This window comes from Vicugna pacos, chromosome 35, assembly GCF_048564905.1.
Source record: "Vicugna pacos chromosome 35, VicPac4, whole genome shotgun sequence".
NCBI classification, from domain to species: Eukaryota; Metazoa; Chordata; class Mammalia; order Artiodactyla; family Camelidae; genus Vicugna; species Vicugna pacos.
Window position 1 is genome coordinate 2956875 of NC_133021.1, and position 22964 is coordinate 2979838.

General features: G+C 38.0%; 2 long non-coding RNA genes across 3 annotated transcripts in view; both read left to right on the plus strand.

Moving 5' to 3' along the window:
- Window positions 1-22964, plus strand: part of LOC116279024 (uncharacterized) — a 102122-nt gene that overhangs the window by 4016 nt on the left and 75142 nt on the right. The gene's annotated exons all lie outside the window — the stretch shown is intronic.
- On the plus strand, window positions 459-22831 carry LOC140685462 (uncharacterized). The gene is made up of 3 exons (XR_012067085.1): window positions 459-637; window positions 21018-21093; window positions 22693-22831. It is a non-coding gene; the product is annotated as an uncharacterized lncRNA (long non-coding RNA).

Genomic DNA, 22964 nt, shown 5'->3' on the forward strand with positions numbered 1-22964 from the left:
CACCTCGGTGCCATCTCCGCCTCCCTCCTGCGTCTATAGCATCTCGACCCTGAGTATATGAGCTGGGACCCCCAAGTTCGGCCACCACCCCCCAGCCAAGGGTGTGGGCGGGGACCCCAATATGAAGTAGTGGTCCGGGCAGCGGGAGCAGCAGGACCAGTGCCGCTATCCTTTTCTGCTCTCCCCCTCCCCTTTGTCCCCTTGGGGGTCTTCTCCCTCAACCAGTCACTGGACCCTGGCTCCTCGGCAGGACTCCGGGAGGAGGTCTTAGGGCCCCACCCCCACCCCAGCCCCGAGGGCGGCGGGTTTGGGGGGACCTGGAGGGCCAACTGCAGCCTTCGCCCAGGCTTTATTAAACTCAAAATACAAAACATCCCAAACCTGACTGTCCAGGGACAAGTGGACCAGGACCGGCAGAAAACCCAGCCTGAAGAGGCCCAGAAAGAGAAGAGGAGGGAAGTGGGGCTGCTGCCTCCTCTGCTCTGTCGGTGTTGAAAAGACCTGGGTGGCTGCCCGGCTTAGCGGTACCAGCCCCGCTTATTCCTCAGTAAGGCGCAGGCCCTGCCACAGCTGCCGCCTCCATCCCGAGGAGGAAGGGAACCAGCCCACTTTCAGCGCTCTGGCTCTTCTGTAAAGTGTGAGTGGCTCTGGGAAGGGGAGTCGAGGGATGGGGAGGAGGAGGGTGACTGTGCATCCTGCGGTGTTTTGCCGATGTTTTCCTGGAGTGTTGGGATCATATAGATGAGCCGGTGTACCTGAGTCCTCACTGTGGGCAGAAGGCATCAGGCAGTCCCGTGTTTTGTAACATTTTAGTTCTCTGTCGTGTGATACGCAAGTCTGCAGGTTTCTTTTTGTGGAGTTCTGACTTTCTGCAGAGTGGACACTTGCATGTTTCTGGCCATTAATTGGTAAAAGGAAACTGAGGAAGCCAGAGCATATGTGCGCACAGAGGACATCTCTGTGTATGTCGCTTTTCCTGGTACACCGGGTGGGAAACAGCGCTGTAGGTTTTGTTTCTGGGCAACTCTTATTTGGGTTCCCAAATGGAAGTCTCTGACTCTGTGAGGCCCTGAAAGTAAAATTTATTTTCTTTTCTGCAGTCTTCCTTGAGAGTTTTCATTTCGGCACAGGAGCTTTTTACCTTCTCATTTCCTGCGTGTAGTTCCTGCGTATCAGCAGGACGTGGTAACAGAGATCAGTTATTCAGGAAACTTGGGGTTCTTAGGAATCATAACTGATTTGGGGGAGAGCATTTTGTACTTTAACCAGTTTATTAAAAACGTATTTCATTTTTCCTTAGCCAAAATTTTTTTTCCTGAGTAGCATATGTCCTAATCGACAGCATTTTTTAATTGGTGGAATGACTTGTGACTTATTTCAGTTGTCTTCTCTATCAAATGAGAATGAGCTTTTATCCCCTTTTGTTACTTTAAAGGAGAAGCCTATAGAATCTTTGATTTGTATTGTAAGTATCTTCTCAGAGTGCCAAATTAAGGTGCAGGAAGGTAATGAATATTTTGTATATTTATGCAGAATTTAAGTGTTAGGCATAGGTGGAATTTTACATAACAAAGCAGACAGCACCATACTGAGGATCACAGGCCCCCAGAAAGCTGTGTGGGCTGAGTTCTGAAGCCACTGCTGAGAGAGGCTCTGTGGAGTGAATGTAAGCTTTGGTCATCTGTGTTAACTTTTCCATTCAGGACCTTGATCAAACTTATTTAAAACTTCCTCAAACACTTTTTAGCCTGTACTTTTTTCTTCTGAAGTGGCAAATTCTACAAGTTTATTAGCCCTCGTTTTTATTAGCAATTCATTTATTTATCCAAAACCTGTCTCTTTAAAGTTCCAGGGCAAGTCCTGAGCGTGTGTTTTGAGAAATGCTAAAATGAGCTGGAGTTTATCTTTTCCTGGTTTTGTAGATTTTCACTATTCCTCTTTACCATCATCATTCCTGACTGTTTTTGTCTGTTTTACAATCACTTGGCCCTCCCCTGGAACTTCTCCTGTTGTTTTATTCTTCTTTATATGCCTTGTTCTTGTTATGCCTTTGTTATGAACCTTAAATTCTGTCTATTTTAAATAGATGCTGACATTAAATTATTGTGTAATGGATGTAATGTTAGATGTGAGATCAAAGACAACTGTTGCTGGATCTGTTATTTTGTGACCATGAGGAAGTCATGTATCCCATGTTTCACAAAGATAGGAAGAGAAATCTAGTCCTGCATAGGCTGCTTTTGGGGGGTAGGAAGGGAGGACAAACCAACAAAATATTTTGAGTGTAAATTATACTCCATCAGAGTTTCTTAGTAAATTTAAGACTTTTATTGCTTTTACTATAGGTTGGTTAAAACTCATGTCAGTGTTTTATTGTGTATTTATTTAGGAGCAAAGAAACAACAAAGTAATTGGGGGTCCCTGCCTTTGAGATGCTTGTACTTATGAATGGCAGAGTCAATGATACACAGATTGCACAAAACTGTAGGGAAAGGGAAATGAACCAGTTTTTAATCTATGACCACTATATGCCAGAAAGTTTTTGGTATATTATAGGTAAGTGTGTTTGTACATTTTTCATTAGAGAAATGTTGATATTGGACTACACAGAACATATTGGAGTGTCTGAGCCAGTGGAAGAAAAGAGCAGCTGGAGATAAACTGTTGAAGACTTTTGGAACTGGAGGATGTGGGGATCAGAGGTAATTAGGAAGTTGGTTGATGGGAAATCACAGGGAAGTTGTTGAGTAGCTTAGGGTCAGTTTGTGCTTGTGTGGGTATGTGTTTACAGCTCAAAGAATCAGTTGAGAACAATGTTCCTGAGAGGGTAGTTTTAAACCATAGAAAAATTGTATTTTAAACCAAGGCATTATACTTGGATTAGGATTTTGTTTTTCTAGGGGGCCAACATTTTTATACCATGGTCACTGAAGTGCGATACAGATGGAGGAGTGAAAAAAGTGTTTCCAATATATTAGCATGGTGCTAGTGGTTTCTGATACAAAGTAATTCAGAAATGGGGCAGTGGACTTTGTTTTGGACATTAAATCTTCGAGTTGAAGTTGGATACCGATGAAATCTCAAGACAGTAAAATGAGCAATATGCTGAAAATGTAGAATTGGAAGTCATTATCAAAGTATTAAAGTTTCTCAAGAGTGCTGATGGAGAACAAAGAGCTGACAAATGGGTATTTTTACTTGGGAGAGGAGAATCTGTTAAAGTTAGCATAGGTATAGTAAGAACAGAGATGGATGAGACTCTCCCTAAAATAGATATTTCTAAAGTGAGTAAAACTTGAAGTGGAAAAGGGAGGAACAGCCAGTCTCAGGACACATGATTATTTTTGAAACTACTGGCAAGCTTTTTGTAGGGTATGTATGTCTCTTGAGGTTAAGTTCAGAAGAATATGTAGGATTTCACTGTTAAGGAACTTATACATAAAGGACAGATCTGTTTCACCAAATTCATGTTTTTAAAATTTGCCTTTCATTATCATACTGAATTTTGTCCCCAACATGATGAAGTGGGGCTAAAATACCTGGCAAAGAAGGCTGCTTCTCCTGCTGGCAGGTGGTGTGTGTCTTTGTGTCCCATACAGTGGACGGGACAGCCCTTTGCTGGCACAGCATTGCTGAAAATGCCTTTAAAAATCTTTTTATTAAAAAACTAACAAATAAATCCAACTTGACACTTAAAAACTCATGACATTTTTGAAGCATAAGATGCTGGAAGACTGATTTTTTTAAAATTTAAAACAATTTAAAAATTTTCATTATGAAGCATGGAACTTACTGTTGATGCCAACAAGGATTGAGGATTGTGAGTTAGGGAATCTATATAGCCACACTATCTTGTGTTCCTTAGTTTGAATTCACCACCTCCTTTGTAGTCTTGTGTTCCTTAGTTTGAATTCACCACCTCCTTTGTAGCTTCTTTGGCCTTTTCTTCGGAGTGACTGTTCCAACGGCAGAACTTCCAGGGAAGATCTATTTAGATGGGGAGCTAGATCTAAAGTGGTTCTGGAACAGATGCCATATGGGCAACTTCCCTCCTTATCCTCTATCTTCCATAACATTTTATGCAAGTGAAATCATGGTTTGATGAACTTTAAAGGGCAGTCTTTTTGGGTTAACATAATTTACTACTTAAGGCAGCGGGAAGGGTGGGACTCTGGTAGTTGGAAATGGTAACGTCATGTGCTTTGCCCTGGCAACTTTGGGATTGATATGAGGTGATTAAAAAGACTTAGGAGTGTGCATTTGTGTTTGTGTGTTTGACACCAGATGAGCTAGCAGCCCATGCCTAGGCTAGCAGCAGCCAAATGCATGTACATTGGAGATGGTACTTGAAGAAGTCTTGTGCTGCCTCTGACATCTCGTTATGTAGAGGAGGGGTTGGCAATTTTTTTTTTTTTTGGTGATGGACCAGTTAGTAAATATTTTAGATTTTGTGGACCACATGGTCCTGTCACAATGATTCAGTTCTGCTCTTGTAGTGCAAATGCAGCCACAGACAATCTGTAGGTGAATGAAGGTGGCTGTGTTCTAATAAAACCTTATGCATAAAAACTGGAGGTAGGATGGGTTTGGCTCATAGTTTATGGACCCCTGATGTAGACAACTGCCAAGTCCACCTGCATGCAGTCTGAGCATCCCTCTACTGCAAAGCTGAGATTGGCTATTTCAGGTGGCCTCTGTTTTCTAAGTGAGTTGTGTTCCTTGGGAGCTGTCTTAAAATGATTCTGCAGAGTCTACTGTTCAAGTTACTTTTGCCTCCATAGTAAGGAAAAACATGGACTGAGGAACAGGGGCAATGCCATCTATGAAGGAATGCAGCCAAAAAGTAGGGACACTTGCATTTCTTGTTCAAAGATACCATAATATATAAGGTACTACATAGTGATATAATGGCTGTGCATCATGGCCAGAAGTGTCTTTGGAGTATCTGAAGAAACTTCTGGGTATAATTTTGAAAGATTCTGAAAATAAGTTGTAAAGCACTTACTTTAGATGTGAAATTAGAAGTGCTTATGGTCTGTTTGAACCAGATGGAAGTATTCGCCAAACTGTAAGAACACTGAGGTTTGATACTTAAGCGTCTTAGAGCCTTGACCTCCTGCAGCGCCCGGCGCAGTGTGCGGAGTCCCGCTCCGCCGTCTGGTCCTGCTACCGGTCCTGCTACCGGCGGCTGTTGTTTCCTAGGCGCCCCGCACAGCGTGTTCGCATGCGCGTTAGAGCGCTGCCGCAGCCTGGGGTGACGGCAGCACGGGGCCAATTATTTCCTAAGTGACTCTATCTCACAAGTGTTGTTTAGAAAGAATAATTCACTTTGGTCAATTTTACATCATAGCTAGCACCACAGCACTTGTTTCATATGTCAACAAATAGCTACGTTGGATGATGGTATATTTTTGCCTGGTTTCATAAATCTTATTTATCTTTGGGTTCCCCAGTTTCCCTTAGGGGAAAGGATTACTCTTCCAATAGTGACACTTTTTAGTTCGTGTCAAGCCTGCTTTTACTTTACATAGTATTTCTACACATGTAATAGATACTTCAATTCCTCTTCCTTTAAGAAAGTTGCCTGACAGTTTTATATAAACCGACATTTTTAGTATACCTTTTAGAAAGAAGGTCACTGTAAAGTTACTTTCCCATTCGTTAGGAGATGATTCTTTCCTTGTTGTTTTTGAAGACTTTCTTTTATTTATTTATTTATTTATTTTTTGCCTTTTTAGGTAATTTGTCATTCTCAGGTTTAAGGATGGGTGGCAATTTAAAAGACACAAGGTGTTCCTCTCGTATCTGCAAATATCCCAAATAGAAATGTTCCATATTGTTGACACATTCAGTGGACCAGGGAAAAGGGTGGAGCATTGGTTTATTTTTTCTTTTTAGTGTAGTTGAATTTTCATTACAAACAGATGAGTAAAGTTGTTTTCAAATAATGAACTCTTGCTGTTCAACCTTTCTCCTTTGAGACTTTTTACCACTAAGCAGAAAACCAGCCTGTCTTATTCCTTCATGTAGTTGTAGGTTTTCACTGCTTTCTCCAGACCCCTCCTGGGCACATTCTCATGCTCCCTTTCATATGTGTTTAGAGTGTATTTCCTTAATCAACATGACATTTCCTGAACACTATGGGATATATATTTTCTAATAATTATACTTTTACCCACAAGTATATTTAAAATTTCCTTCTATTTTACCTTCAGAATTTATGAATTATTTGAGGGAACATCTGTCCTTGATCTGGATACTGAGAGACAGACCAATGTATGACAGTTTTTCTAAAATATTCCCTTAGAACGTTTTGAGTAACAATTGATTTCTCTAAAATTGTAAGTTGATACAAGTAAATACAGGATCCTATGTTTGTGCTGTGCTATCCTGCAATGCGGGCTTTTGAAAAATAATACAAATGCACAAGAGTCCTTACTGCTTGAGTATCTTATATTTTGCTTTCCCCCCATCACCTTAGGGACAGCTGGCAGATCAGTCAGATAGCATGAAGTGTATGTTGCTTTGCTGTGTGGCCTCTGCCCCCTCTTTTTCCAGCTGAAGGTTGGCTAATGGAGACCTGGATGGCTTCAGGCAGGAGGCAGCACGTGCTGAGCTTGTGTCTGTGGGAGCCTGAGTCATGCTGGATGCTTCTTTCTGCATGACAGCTATGAACTTTGGGAATATTAATGGTGCAGAATATTTTTCTGTCACTTAGCCTTTCCTCTGAGCAGATCACCCTAGGATAATACATTGAATGCATCAATATTTTGGGCCAAATATGAAGTAGCAAGACACATTGCTGGTTTGTTTTTGGAAGAATGTATGTATCTTATGAGACTTTTAAAATGTCATGCTTTTTAGGTCGGTTAAGGGTCTAATAATAGACCTTTGCATGACATCCTCTATGTCTGAGAAGGACTTGCCTCACTAGTAGTAGTGGGTAATTTGCAACAATCTCATGTTTGGAAGCACTATGCGTATCTGGAGCCAGCACCGTGTTGCTAGTTCACTTCTCATTTCCCTCATAAAATATATTCACACTGTGGAGGCAGAAGATTCATTAGTAAGGCAGTGTCATTCTTAGCTATGTGGCCTGGAATGAGTTACTTACCCTTTTTCGCTATGGGCCTCATCACATGTGGATGGAAAACCATGTCCTTCCCAGGGCTGTTAGGACTAAATGAGATAATATAAAGCACATGCAGAACTCTCCCAGCGCCGCGCATAGGACAGTGTGGCCCCACACTATTAACGTGAGTTAAAGGTCTTTTACAGTGCGACGCAGACAGAAGGCTAAAGTCAGGCTTTATTTTGCCCAACACTTAAACTCAGCCCTGGAGTTTGACAAATAAAACTGAAATAATTCTACAGTGTTTTCAAAAGCATCTGTAATAGTGTGTGATTCATTAACATATTATTTAAAAATCTTAAAAAGTAGAGAAATGACAGAACTACTGTGCTTATTATTTACAGAAAAGAAAGACTAATTTGATCATAATTAGAGTTTGAATTCATCTCCAAAGATCTCCGTAGTGCTTAGATCAGAAAGAATGTTATTGATGAATTCATTGATTAGCTCTGAAAGTGACTTTGGTTTAAATTGTCCGTTTGGAAATATCAGGCTGTAATTGGGTTATCAAGTTTTTTTAACATCCTTTGGTTTAATGCTTCAAAATGAAAAGCTTAAAAAAAACAGGAAGAAGTTTAATAAGTTTAATTTGTATCATTACATCTCAAACTATGATTGATGGAATTTTATTCAGGTGGTTTTGTTGTAACTGAATTTTGATTTTCTCCTTTTCCTAAAATGATGTGAAGGTGGGGTGGACATTCCCTTTTCATGCTTAACATTTATTAAATACAGGATCCGTTTTCAGAAATAATTTTCCTTTCCTTCCTTAGATTTGGCATAATCAGTGTTCAGCTGACAAATTCAAGAAATAAATGCTTCTTGTTTTTTTTTTTTTCTTTTTTGTATTTGGAAAGTATTTCTATTTTGAGAGCAATATGAATTTGCTTTCATAGTCTGTTTATTTAATAGAGTTCTATATTTAAGACAAGTGTATGAAAAAAATCCAAAGGCAGAAAGAAAAGATTGAGATATGTTTCTTAGTACTTTTTATCTTGCCAACTCTTGTCCTCATTCCCTGACTGCTTTTTTTTTAACATTTTTCATTTTTTATTGATTTATAATCATTTTACAATGTTGTGTCAAATTCCAGTGTAGGGCACACTTTTTCAGTTATACATGAACATATATACGTTCATTGTCACATTTTTTTCTCTGTGAGCTACCATAAGATATTGTATATATTTCCCTGTGCTACACAGTATAATCTTGTTTATCTATTCTACAATTTTGAAATCCATCTATCCCTTCCCACCCCCCACCCCTTTGACCACCACAAGTTTGTATTCTATGTCTATGAGTCTATTTCTGTTCTGTATTTATACTTTGTTTGTTTTTTAAGATTCCACATATGAGAGATCTCATATGGTATTTTTCTTTCTCTTTCTGGCTTACTCTCGGACTGCTTTTAAGGCACATTTGCTTTAGATTTTGGTGTAAATGCAGAAGTTAAATTAGCTTATATATTAGTGCATCTCTAAGTAGTTAATTTAATGAATATTCTAGTTTTTTAAGCAAATTCAATATTTTAAATATTTTTGTTTGTTGGTAACGATTGCAATCATGCTTCTGGAGTTACACTTCTTTCCATTTTAGAGATTTTCAGAACTTTGCAGTCATGGATGCATTACTGGACTGAAGGGAGAAGAGCAGAGTCTGTCTAGTGGGTTTAACGTCCTCCTGTGTAGTTACCATGTGTGTAACACCAGAAGGCTACATAAATATATATGTGGGATGTCAGTTTTAATTTGTTTGATTGGTGGTCTCTTTAGTGACTACTGTGTGAATTTGATAATGTGCCCTTTGGACTGATGCTGCAACATGCAGAGAACATTTTTCTACCTGTCTACAGGTAGACTTCTTTTCATTAGAGAAATATTACAAATTTAACTTACTAGATGAGAAATTTAGAGCAGGAAACAAAAATTTTCAGAGTGGGAGAGGGGAGGTGCAGAGGTGGGGAGAGACACGCAGGGCACAGGAGGGAGGGAAGAGGCAGACACGTAGAGAAGGGCTTGGGAAGGTCTGAGGTCAGCCTAAGTCTGAGTTCACAGCCATCATTTCTTCGGGCTGTGGCCCTGGGGCATTACCACTTGTTATCTACCGCTCTTTGAAATGTTGATTAGATGCTTGATTCTAGTTCCTGCTTTTCAGCATCTGGATTGTTTAAACCACTGAAGTTGTGCTGGGCATGGGGTAGTCAGGGTACCCAGGCAGGGAGATTCTACAGCAGCTGCTATAGGAGAGGGGTGGACCAATGGTTTTTGACTACATTGGAGTTTCTATTTTGTTTTGTTTTGCTGTTTTCTTTCCTCATTGGCCACTTTTCCCTAGCCTTGCTTAAGGATACTTGTAGTTCTGTGCATGTGACATAGTAGTTCACAGGCAAGCCTTGGAGTTGACAGACCCAGCTTTCTCCAGCTGCACTGCTTTGTGACCTTGGGCAGGTTATTTATTCTCTGTATGAACCTGTAAACCTGGGATCATAATAATACTACCTACCTCTGTCACAAGGCAGCTAAGAGGATTGAGATAATATATCACAGTGTCTGCTCAGAGTTAGTGCCCAGTAAATGTTAGCTGTTGCAATAACGTTGAATAGTACAATAGTCTTATTTCTGTGTGTGTGCTTGCTGGTTTTTTTTGTTGTTGTTGTTTGTTTTTTGTTTTCTGAATGCTGAATACATTTGTGGCCTTAGTTTCTGAATAGGTGAACTGTTTTGAAAACTGCCTTTATTCAGCAGCAGACATTTACTGAGCACCTACTGTGACAGGGATTGACATAAGTGAACAGGACATAAAGCCCCCTGCCCTCTGGAAACTTACATTCTGCTTGGGGGAGACAAAATACATAAAGCGAAGTAGATGACCCATCACCCATCTTATGAATTTTGGTGTTTGACTCCATATGTCTAAGCTTCCACTATCAACCATTAGTCTTCACCTTCAGCTCTTTTGATTTCATTCCTGTAGTTGTGCCTGAGAGTGTTTGTGACAGGAGCGCCCTAAAAGCACAGAGCTAGTCTCATCTCCAGCTACTGTTCTGTCTGAATTCTAAGGCACATGTCATTCCTCATCATTTCCCTTAGTTGCTGCTTTCATTGGCTATCACAAAGTTTACATTTCAGTCCCCACACTTCTGTTTCTTGTTTTCAGATGTGTTGCTCCTCCTCAGTTTATTACAATTTGTTCATGCATTTTCTTTCCTAAGAGAGGATACTAGAAACCCTTTTTAAGAAGTATTCCCTGACTAATCTAACTGTATACTTGTTGCCAAAAGATTGGCCCCCGGGTCCCTGACAAGCCAAATAATTCAGAGACTGGATCTTGGAGCTTAGAAGAAAAGAGGCAGCTTTATAGCTTTGTCAGGAAAAGGGGATTCACAGCAGGCTAGTGCCTTCCAAACTGTGTACCCACCTTGGGGATGGAGTGGGTGGGGGTGGTTCTAGAGCCATAGCTCAAACAATAAAGCATCGATAACAATCAACACAATCATTTTCTCATCAGAAAACTCAGAATGGTGTTATGATGCCTTCAGGTGATCAGTTCTATGGAGGGTAGTGTTTAGATCGCTTTATCTCAAGGTGTGGTCTTCTTAGTAATTCAGGGTATTTTATAAGGTGACAGTCCTGTGACTGGACCTTCTTCTTGGAGAAGGACTCAGAGACCCAGCATGATGATGACTTTCAATGACTGGAATAAAGTAGAAACAGTAGGATCAATAGCTTCAGTTTCAACAACAGGCCTGGAACTTGAGTAGCAACTGGTCAGTCAGGTCAGTTGACTGTTTTAAGGGTGAGCATAAGAATAAGCAATCTGCTAGCCTAAGTGCGGCCATTTTTTTAATCCTCCTTCATACTTCGGCTCATTTGTATTTCTCACCCTCTGTGTGTTGTTAACTGAGATACTTAACTTATTCTGTGTCTTTAAAAAAACTTTTTTTTTATGTGTGTGTCTCTTCAATTGAGTTGTAAGCCTTCTTAGGTCAGGGACTACCTTTCTATTCTCAGCCTTAGCTTCCCCATTTGAAAAAAGATAATGTTAGAGCAGGCAGATAGCTAGATATAAACAGAGAAAGGGGAACACAGACCAAATGGCAGCAATTGGGCAGAAAGGAGGGGCACAAGCCAAATGCAGGAAACCACATATGTAAGCACCAGGGGTCCATTGACAGAGAAAGAAAAGCAGGAATCCTTGAGCTCATAAGTGGTCACACATTTGGGGGTGATCAGTGGCCTGGAGACAAATAAAGAAAGGTGAGAAAAGGCAGGAATTTCCAGTGTCTGAATGAAACTTTTTCTCATTATGCCCTCATTTCATTAATATTAGCCTTGCAGATTAGAAGTATCCATCATGCACTGATGCCACACTTCTGATCCAGTCTAAATAAGGACAAAAATCCCTTTTCTCTTTGGGAATGTGGATTTAGGATGATAATCAGGGAATCCCAAACCGTTCCTTCTCCAATGAATAATCCACCCATTCACTTTTACACCCTATGTAACTAACTTGCCAGAGAAACAGGGCAGCTGCTCATCTGAGCCTGCTAACTCTCCCCTTGAGAGTGTACAATCCATCCCTTAATAAGTTACCACTTAACCTTTTTTAACCACTACATCTTATCTCAGAATTCTTTCTGCGATGGGACAGGAACCTGGTACACTTGTTACATCCACCGACTATATTAGTACCTACCTCACAGGGATATTGTGAGACGTCAGAGAGATAATGTGTGGAAAAGGTCTTGAGCCAAACCCTTAATAAATGTAGTTTTTTTTTCTTTGAATCACTCTAGTTCCTAAAGTTGGTACTGGGCATACATACAGTCAGTGCTTAAAAAATACTTGTTAGTTTATCCTGATTTGAGTTTGGGAGTCTTTTAATTTAAATTCCTATTGTGTGGATAATTTTATTTTTTTATTTTCAGAAAAGATTCAAAATATTACTTTTCCAGTGTCAGATGAAAAAGGCTGAGGCATTAATAAGAGACAAGAGAACGGTGACTAGAGCAGGGACTGAAGCCCCGTTGTGTGGGTTCGGTACGGGCTGCCACGCTTGTTGGTTACGTGACTCTTGGCAAGTTGTTTAATTTTCTTGGCCTTAGTTTCTTTATTTGTTGAGCTGGGGAAATAAAAAGTATTTCATGGACACTATGTTGTTAGGTGAAGTGAGATAACCACCGAGCAGCACAGCACGTTGCCCGCATGCAGCAGTGGCCGCAGGGGGGCATTTGGCAACATCTGCAGATGTTTTTGATAGTCACAAGTAGGGGAAAGTTGTGTGTGAGGGTGCTTCTGGTGTCTAGTTGGTAGGGGCCAGGTGTAAACCTTGTACAGGACAGCACCCCATGATGAAGGATGATCTGGTCCAAAAGGTCAATGATACCAAGTTTGGGAAACCTTGCTCCATCATTAAATTCTCTGTTTCTCATTTGATTACTTCCTTTGTAGTATAAGGTACTTTACCAGTTAGATTTTGTATAAATACTGATTATTAATAAAGATAAAGCTTAGACATGGATAAGCCTCTAACCCACATTTTAAAACATAGACATAAAGGAAAATGAACAGATTTCATGATTTTTTTTTAAGATGATAAGGCAATTACTCACAAAGTAAAAGTATTTATACTTATTATTCAGAAGCTAGGAATGGTTTCCAGGTAGATTTTACTAATTTTTATACAATTTAAATATAATTTATTCACCCCATCTGCCTGAATTTAATTTTTTTAAATGGCAAACTATTCATGGGAAAGTATAGCAAGAGTTAGGGGGCTTAAAAATTTGAGTGCCATGATATGTAAATATTTGTAAAGTCAAGTACAAACTAATGGAAAAAGCAAGTATCAATGTTAATAGGATGATCATTGGGAGAAACCTTGCATCATGTCTGATTTCCCTTTCTTCCTTCAAGTTTTATTACTCACTAAGGAATTAATATTTTTCCTACTGTTTAAAATTGAACCCTGTCCATTTAAGGAGCTTCTAATTTGATCCCCTTGCTATTTTCCTTTATTTTTCTACCTGAATTGATACTTTGCTTAAGGGAGAGCCTTTTCTAGTCCAGATTTAATCTAGCATTCAAACCTCCCTTTATTTCAGGGAGAGATTTAAGTGCTAATGCTCTCAGGCTGGAAATGGAAGGAACTAACTTTTCCCATATATATATATTATTAGCTGTGTAACATCTTTGGGAGAATTGGAAAAGTAGTCAATTGCATCATTTTCTGTGTTGTAATTCAAATGACTGCTTCCATCTAAAAACTGACTGTCTATTCATTTGTATGTAACATACATATATTTAATGCAGTTTCTGTGTATGTGTGTGTACATGTATGTGGTTTCATGTATGTGTCTGCACCTGGCTATTTCCTCTGTCTGGAGTACTTTTTTCCTTTCATCTGTGAATCATTTATCCCTTAAGACTCTATTTAAATACCATCTCCTTTAGAAAGCCTGTTCTGGTTAATGTGATTAGAGTTAGTTGTTTTTCCTCCTGATTATGCACAGTATCTTAGTGGCTTTCATAGCACTTAACATAGGTATTTGTATTTTTCTCTTCTACTAGCCTGTCAATTCTTTGATGACAAGGGTTCTATATTATTTATCTTTTTAGTAAATCCCTCCTCCCCCAAATGCCTAACATTTGCTGCCACATAGTGGCATATAGTAAGTCAACCAATGAATGAGATAGAAAAAAAAAGAAATGATTTTCTAATAGGCTCTGCAAGAGGAGAATATTATTATCTTGTCACGTTTGTATCCAAGTGCTTAATGTAGTGTCAATCCAAAGGTGTTCAACAAATATTTATTAAATGAATTAGAAGGCAGTCACAAAAGTTGATAGAGATTTCATGTGAACTTTTCCCTTCATTTCTAGGAAGTATAAAACAGCCTATACTTTTGACACATGTGATGCATTAAGTTGACCTTCTTTTCTTGACTCAGCAATGAGACTTTTGACCCAACAGGCACTTCCTGAAAGATGCTTTTGGTTGATTTCTTTTCCACCTAAGTGCCCATTCTTATGTTGAGTGTGTTGGAAAAATGAATGTACGGTATCAGTCTTACACCGTGGGTGAGCTATCATTAAGTACAGGTGTTAAATATGGCCTCTGATATCCTCTGCCCAGTGTGAGCAGGTATTTATTCTCATGTTTGGATAATGACTAAGGCTGTTGAAACATGGGAGAGAACAAGGGTGAGGAAGGTCTTTCTTTTGATGATTGATTTTATACATCTGAGCTTCCCCTAGTTATTTATAAAGAATTAACTAGGAGAGGGATGAGAATCTACAGGATAAAAATGCAGATTTGGTCATTTGATAAATTAATAATTTGATCATTATTTGTTTTGATTATCATTGTTACCACTTATTGAATATTTGCAATATATCAGACCCTCTGCTAAGGATATTTACATGCATTACTTATTTCTCACAGCAGTCCCTATGAAATAGATACTAACAAGCCTGTTTTATGGCAGAAGAACTCATTCAGAGAATTGTCTAAGAATGCATAGCTAGGAATTTGAATTCACAGAACTAGGACTCAAATCCAGATCCATCTGACTGTGGTCTATGCTTTTAGTCACTGTGCTGCTGCCTCTTAAGTTTCAGTGGAGGAGGTTTTTTTTTTCAATTTGTGTTTTTATTTATTTATTTATTTTGGAGGAGATAATTAAATTTATTTGTTTATTCATTTATTCATTTATTTAAGGAGGTACTGGTGATTGAACCCAGGAACATGTGCATGCTAAGCACACACTCTATCACTGAGCTATGCCCTCTCCCTTCAGTGAAAAGTTTTATATTGAAAATTGTAGTACTGAAATAGGAGGGAAAAATCATCAGATTTCATCCTATACAGATGTTAGAAGATTAATAGACTCTTGAAGAAACAGTTTCCACGTTTATTTTCTTATACAAAATAATTATGAAATTTAAACCTGTAATTTAACCAACTTGCAGTAATTTGCATTTTTTAAATTAAATTCAGTCTTGCCCTTGGTATCACCATCAGGACAGGCGTCCCAGATACATCTTTAGCAGCAGAAGAAGCCTGTCTAGGTCAAATCTAAAGGCTTAGGGAGCAAAGTGATGTTTATAAATAATTATATTCTATCTGTAAAATGTGTTTTGTCATTATAGTTAAATCTTTTGAAAGAGATTCTTATTTAGGAGACAAGCCTCAGAAATTTATTATTTAGATTTGGAAACGTGTGGTTTGTCATTCTGGGAAGGGGTAGCAGAAAATTTGGGAAGCAGCATTTGTTAGTCTCTAAGATATACAGTAAGTCAGTGGGTACAAGCAGCGTGTTTTTCTTATGTGGTTTTTTTAAAACTATTTTTGTTTGCTGAGATAGTGTTTGTCATTAGGATAACATTCATTTTTCCTTCCCCCCCATACTTTGTATGGGACTATTCCTTAATTAGTTTATTTATAGTTGTTTTACATTTAATAAATATAGTGAGAACATAGTTTTGACGTCTGTGTCCTGTTATTTTATTTGTTCATTAGGAGATTTAAATAGTTTTGAATTTTATTTTGTTACCTTAAAAAGAGCTAACCTGAATATTGGTCTTTAAAAAGTCTCATAGAAGATATTCTCTTTCCTCTTGGTTGTGTTTTAAATACTGTAATTCTTTTTTTTTTCATTTTTTATTGATTCATAATCATTTTACAGTGTTGTGTCAAATTCCAGTGTTCAGCACAATTTTTCAGTCATTCATGGACATATACACATTCATTGTCACATTTTTTTCTCTGTGATTTATCATAATATTTTGTGTATATTTCCCTGTGCTATACAGTGTAATCTTGTTTATCTATTCTACAATTTTGAAATCCCAGTCTATCCCTTCCCACCCTCTACCCCCCACCCCGGTAACCACAAGTCTGTATTCTCTGTCCATGAGTCTATTTCTGTCCTGTTAAATACTGTATTTCTAACTGTAGTTATATACATTTGAGCTTTGCTCCTTCCAGAATTATAATTCAAAGCCTTTGAAAATTTTATCAAAAGTTACATGCAGACACTAAAAGCAGTGTGCTGAATGATGGTCTATTAAAGATTAAAAGTGCCTGAATAGCTCACAGTGAAAAAGAATGTGACAATGAATATATGTATGTTCATGTATAACTGAAAAATTGTGCTCTACATTGGAAATTGACACAACATTGTAAACTAACTATAACTCAATTAAAAAAAAAGAAGAAAATGCCTGAATGAAATAAATTGTGGTAAATAGGAATTTATGGCTGGTGTACAGGGAGTCAGATAATCCTGTCAAGACCTAAGGATCCTGTCTTAGGCACCTTACTGTTTTTTCACATTACCTATCTTTATTTCCCCCCACCCCCATCAACCAGGCAAACAGGTTTTATTTCTACCGTGTAAGCTTGCATACTTACAGTTTTGTAAAAAGTTTAAGGTTATAGAAAATTTATAAATAATTCTTCAAACATACATAGTAGACAGTCAAGTAAATGTACAGTAACTTTGAATTATATCAGCTTTAAATCACATAATTCTTTATAATTGGTCATAGATGCATTTATTTGCAGGCATACATGTTGGGTTTCCTTATTTTAGTGTCCTATTTCCAATATTCATACATTTTCATACTTGACCAGGCAGAATTGCATTCAAACTAGTGATGAAAATCTCAGCATAAATGTACTGTGCCTGAATCACTATTCCAGTAGTTCCCACAGTTTAGCAAGAATCAGGATCATCTGGGGGCTTGTAGGACCATAGATGCTGGTCCCCAATCCTGGTATTTGATTCAGCAGGTCTGGGGAGAGACCCAGGAGTATAATTCTTACATGTTTACAAGTGATACTGATGGTTGGGGGCCCAGAATTTGAGAACAAATGTACTGTACTGATGAGGTGATGCAAACCACTTATTTCAGAAGTTCAAGTACTTGTGTATAAAGATTAAGGCTTTGAACTTGTAACCTTAATTAGCAATACCCAATCTTAGATATCAGTTTTTCATGTTGCATTGGTTACCTACTCCTGCTTCTTGGCTTGCGCTGTTTTGGGCTATAAAGCATCAACATGAGCTTTAAAGCAACATTTATTTGGATTTGAATATTGCCTCCTAGTATCTGATTTGCATAAAAGTACATTTGTAAAAGTCTTCTATGGCCTAGATAATGTTATTTGATTTTTAAATATTTTGAAAAATAGTGTTGCACCTGCTATAAAAGACTGAATAGCATCCAGGAGCCTTACAGGCACAGAAAAGGAAGTACTGAGTATTAAAAGAAGAAGAGAAAAGCCTGAGACACTATCCCTCCCATGGAAAAGAAACATAAAGTATATTGGCCAAATGTACTGTGTCTTCTGGGATTGTTCATTTTTAACAGGCAGCTGGTGGATGCAGAAATGGTGGTTCTCAAAACTATTTCGCATAACAAAGCCAGTGTCTAATGTTTCCATATAAGTTTCAATTAGATATTTAACACAGAAATAAATACAGTACTTGAACCCATAAACATTTCACTTAGGTAAAAATCACAGTAGCAAATTTTAACAGTGCCCTGGCAAATTCATACAATAAAAGTAAAAGCCATCCCATGAGGACAGTCCGGTAGTATCCTCCATAGATGTACAGTTTGCCTTTCTTAGAAGTGAATATTAATATGGCATTATTATGAAAACAATATTGATGTCAGCGTTTGAATGCTTAATATGTGCCCAGCATTCTGTGTGCTTTGTATGTATTAACTCATTCAATCCTCACCGCAGCCCTCAGAGATAAACATTGTCCATGTCTCAGTCTTACAGCTGAAGGTATGGCACAGGGGGGCTAGACATGCCCAAGACCTCGCCTTCAGTCAGTGATGGGCCCGGGGCTGCCGCCAGGCGGTCTGGGGCTGTGGCCGGAATCCCTAACCACTATTCTATATGATAGTCCTTGTCTGTACACTTCATATATCACTTACAGATCAGTGCCTGGCACACAAGGGCTATTGAAGTGCAGGCCATTTGCAATGGCATTTAATTATACACTGTATAATTTTGGCAGAGCATGTCATTATCCATTTATGTCTGTATGTATGTCTGTAAATTTTTCTGCTATTAATTAGACTCCAGACTTGATTTAAATTTTCACTAGTCCTTTTTTTAATAGCTGAGTTCCCTGAAGTTCTTAGAAACTAGATGATTGCCTCAAATTATATGGCCTTGCTAGATCTCAAAATTAGCTTTTCTCACCACAGATTCAACTTTATTTTCATTCCTTTTGAAATGGATAAGGACTAAGATGCTTACTTATTTATTTATTTTTGGAATGATATTGGTTTAGACAGAGAGAGGCAAATATGATAATCGTATGCCCAGTTGCTGGAGGAAACAAATTATTATATGTTCTAAAGTTTTTACCTGTAAAATTTTGAGACTAGTATTACCTCATCCTGCTGCCTTGTGAAATTGAATCACATCACTCATAATAATGTGAAGTGTAAGAAATTGTACTGATGATGGAGCAAATCAGCAGCCTTTAAGAGAAATAATATAAACCATATTTCCTCAAATCTAAGAAGCCTTCTGTGTTAGTTTTCCATTGCTGCTTTAGCAGCTTACCTCACAGTCACCGTCCATCAGGAGTCTGGGCGTGGTTAGCAGGGTCCTGTCCTCTGAGTCTTACCAGACAGAAATCAAAGTGTCAGCCAGTGCTGTGAGCTCATCTGAGGCTCACAGTCCTCTCCCAGGCTCACTTGGTAGTTCACAGAATTCAATTCTTTGCATTTGTAGGAATGGCATTCCTGTTTGCTTGCTGGCTGGGAGACAAAAACACTCCCCTAGAGGCTCCTGGAGGCCAGCTTAGGTTCCCACATGGCCTTCTGTATGCACAGTTCGCAGCATGGCTGTTTGTTATTTAAGGACACTGTTCTCATAAGAACTGATTTTTTAGGTCAGGCCAGCCTACAGTAATCTCACTAATTTAAAGTCAGCTTATTAGGGATTTTAATTACATTGAAAAAATCCCTTCACAGCAGCATTTAGATTACTATTTGGTTGCATAACTTTGAGAAGGTGTGTAAACAAGGGTGTTAAAATCTTGGGGGCCATCTTAGAATTCTGCCCACCACATGATCAATTATAAGACAAATTGTTATTTGTCATTAAGGAAGGAAAATGCTGGCTTAAAGTATGATAGGGTGCATTATTAGCACTTGGATATTGCCTTTTCCAAAAATAAACAACCAAACAACCAAACAAACAAACAAACAAAAAAATGGAATTGTGGTCATTCATCTAACCACAAATATTTGCTTCATGAATATCAAACTTATTCCCCACTGCTGCCTTTCTGTGCTTTTTTGCAAGCATCAATTTTTGTTTTAATGTTGAATCTTAGTGTAATCTTTTAGAAGATATTAAAAATTGGGTCATAAATGTGACATGTATGTACATAAAGTACACAAAATTCAGCAAAACTTACGATGATATAAACTGTCAGTGACCAAATTTGCACATGCCCAGGGAATGACAGCTACATTGTGACTGCCACAGGGCAAATGGTGATTGCTTTTGTTTGTTTCCTACTTAATTGCAATCAGCTTTATTGAGATATAATATGTACAGTAAACTGCACCCATGTAGGGTTACATTTGATAAGTTTTGACAACTGTATTCATGGAACCACTACCACAATGAAGACATTTCCATCAGCCTCAAAAGAGTCAGCTCCTTCACCCCGGGCAATTATAGATTTTGTTGTTGTTATTGTAGATTAGTTAGCATTTTCTGGTATTTAAGTGAGAAAAAATGGTTATGGAGACAGTATTCTTAATTTTGGGGTTTTCTCCAGATCCCCTCATTCTTAGAGAAATAATTTCCTTTTTAGGTCTTGGGCTTATCCCTTCAGTGTGGGGGTAAAATGATTCTCCGTGAAGCTTTCTGGACACTACCGTGGGCTACCCCTGACTTCTACTTTGCCTGGGCATTGTTCACCACTTCTCGGAGTTGGCTCTCCTGCACCACACGTGTGCATGCGTGGCCTCCTGGCCCACTGCTCTGTTTGCTGTCTGTCTGAGGCCCAGCAACAGCAGCGGCTTTCAGCTGGGAGTTCCAAGCTCCTAAAAAATTTCACATCATTGCTGTCTGAGGCTGTTCTCCTGTTACTTAAGGCAGTCTTACCCCCCAAGAGAATCTCCATTTTTCTTGTTCAGGTTCATAGCACAGTGTGAATCTTAGGAACTGTAAGAGATTCCCCTCCCAGTCACATCTTAGGGTTATTGCTTGTTTCATGTTGCTTGCTGTGTGCAGCGGTTTCCAGTGCAGGAAACATTCTGGGAAAAGCTTTACTTCCTGGAGCACAAGAAAAAGGGAACAAAGGGAGGACTCATGAAGCTCTCAGAAAGCTTTTTAGCTGCCACTTAACACAACATTGTCCAATAGATGTATAATGCAAGCCAGATATCTAGTAGCCATATGAAATAACCTAGAAAAACAGGTGACATTAATTTTAATACATTTTATTTAATATATCACAATATTATTATTTCAACATGTAATCAATATGTAACTATGAAAACTTATGAATGAGATATTTTAGATTCTTTTTCTAGTACTAACTCTGAGATCTGGAGTATATTTTATACTTACACAATGTCTCTGTAGACTTAGCCACACGTCAAGTGCTGACTAGCTTTTGGCTGGCATATTGGACAGTGACGATGTAGATTATGAACTTTATTTTTCCCATTAAGACAATAGTGTATGGATTCCACAAGAAATTGGCTTTAACAATGCTTGACTCTCTAATAGGTTATGGCTTGCATATTTCAGAATGGTTTCTATGGTTGAGATATAAAATATTTTGTTAATAAAGGCAAATACATTTTTATACATTTTCCTCCTTACACAGGTAATCTTATTGTTGAAAATTTGAAAAAGTCTGGGTAAGAGACTACAGATTGCCTTTATTTCTCAATCCAAAGATGGTAAGTATTGAATTCTGTTGACTTTCCTTTGTGAAAGTTTCATTTTCAATTAAAAAGAGATTTATTTTTGTCTTATTTCTTTTCTTCTCATATTCATATATTTATTGTTATTGACAGTCCTTTTGCCCCTTTGCTTACACTTATTCAGAGTCCCAGGCTGTATTCCCCTTGGGGAACCTGTGAGTGGTCTTCTGTGGAGTCTGGTTATCTGAGTGGTGCTCCCTAGGTGGGCTTAACAATAGAAGCCCTGATGGCCTTTATGTACTCATTGATAAACCAATATGGTTGCTTTCTATTTTTCTTGCCTGTAGTATTTTACACACACACACACCCCTTTGTGTTGTTGTTGAGTTATAATTCACATGCCAGAAAATTTACCCTTTCAGAGTATACATTTTAGTGGGGTTTAGTATATCCATGAAGTTTTGCACCCATCACTACTTTTGAGTGCTTTATCATTCTCATCACCTCTGGAAGAAACCCCATTAACAGCCCCTTCCCATCGCCCCTCTTCCCAGTTCCCTGGCAACCACAAATCTATTTCCTATTTCTATGGATTTGCCTATTTTGGACGTTTCATATAAGTGGAATCATATGATATATGGCCTTTTATATTTGGCCTTTTTCACTTAGCATAATGTTCAAGGTTCTGCTATGTTGTACTGTGTATCAGTACTTCATTCTTTTAGGTCTGAATAATATTCCACTGTATGCTGATACCACATTTTGTTTATTCATTCTTCAGTTGATGGTCATTTCGATTTTCTCCAATTTTTGGCTATTATGAATAATCTAGTTTTTGTGATTATATTCACTCTTCAGGAACATTACTTTCTTCATATTATGTCCCATTCTTGTCAAAACTTTCAGTGACTCCCTATTGCTTGTACAACAAAATAGAAGATGCCTAGTTTGCATTAAAAGCCTTCGCTACTTTCGTTTCCACCCTTCTTTTCCGTTGTGTTGTAATTTATTATTTCTAAAATATGTGATACATATGCATATAGATTATGTAAGCGATATATATAATTTCATCAATTTAATTCACTTTAAAATGATCTAAATTTTTAAGAATAATGACTTTATTTACAAACCAAAGTGTAGATTGAAGGTAGATAGATAGTCTGGAGAATTAGAGTAAAGTGAAACATTATAGAAAAACAAAGAAAAAACTTTTCTGGATTTGACCATAATGTCAAACAGAGATATTCATTTTCATATAATGTGAAAAAGCACCTTATCTGAGTCAGCATTTGATAGGTAGAACTCATTCAAATCATTCATTTTCTGGTTAGCAGGGTTATTTTTTTTCTGGGGCCACAGTTTTCCTGTTTTTTTAAAAATCCAGATAGAGTCAATCTTTTTCTCCTTTTGACATGTCTGAAATTGTTAAAAAAGGAAATATTTTTACATAAACTTAAAAATTATTTCTGGAGTATTTTTTGAATATACACACACAGATATAAATGTATAGTGGCATTATTCTACCATTATATGGAAAAATATAACATAGTATATAGACTTAAAAAAATCACAGTTTATCTTAGAAGTCTTTTCATAATAGTACATTGAGAACATTCTCATTTTTTTTTCTTGCAGGATAATTTCTCTAAAATATGTATCCACTTGAAATGTGATTACCTATAATTAGAAAAAGAGAGAAGGGGATATAAGTGGGAAAAATGAAACAATGTGCAGATGTTTGGACTTTGTTTATAGGTGAAAACAATGGAAGATCATAAAATTTAAGTAATTGCCCAGGATCATGCAACCAGCGCAGGGTCCCGATGCTAATCTAGGTGTTTCCAAGTTCATGGCCTCCCTGCTGTATCCATGATGCATCTGATGAAAAAAACGGGAGAGAAGTCATG